Source organism: Fukomys damarensis, unplaced genomic scaffold (assembly GCF_012274545.1).
Source record: "Fukomys damarensis isolate Sample0158 unplaced genomic scaffold, DMR_v1.0_HiC HiC_scaffold_27, whole genome shotgun sequence".
NCBI classification, from domain to species: domain Eukaryota; kingdom Metazoa; phylum Chordata; class Mammalia; order Rodentia; family Bathyergidae; genus Fukomys; species Fukomys damarensis.
In genome coordinates this window covers 18,770,121-18,770,415 of record NW_022900939.1, presented here as the reverse complement: position 1 = coordinate 18,770,415, position 295 = coordinate 18,770,121, and positions in this window count along the sequence as shown.

The window sequence follows — 295 nt, the reverse complement described above, 5'->3', positions numbered from 1 at the left end:
GCTGGGGTGACCGCCGCAGGGTCTCTAGGGACCTTGCACCGTGGCAGGGTCTGCGCCCCCTGGCGGCCCCGCGCCTGCTCCTCCGCCGGGTTTGCTGGCCCACGTCCCCAAGAGGCTGGCGGTGACCTACGACAGGCAGACCCCAGCGAGGGGCGGAGGCTGATCCAGCAGCGCGGTCCCAGGGGAAGGGGCAGGAAGAGCTAGAGGTGGCAGAGGACAAGAGGGTGTGCCTGCGCTCTGCGCCCAAGCTGCTCCCAAAGCTTTTAAAACCTGTCCTTGCCCCGCAGGGAAGCCG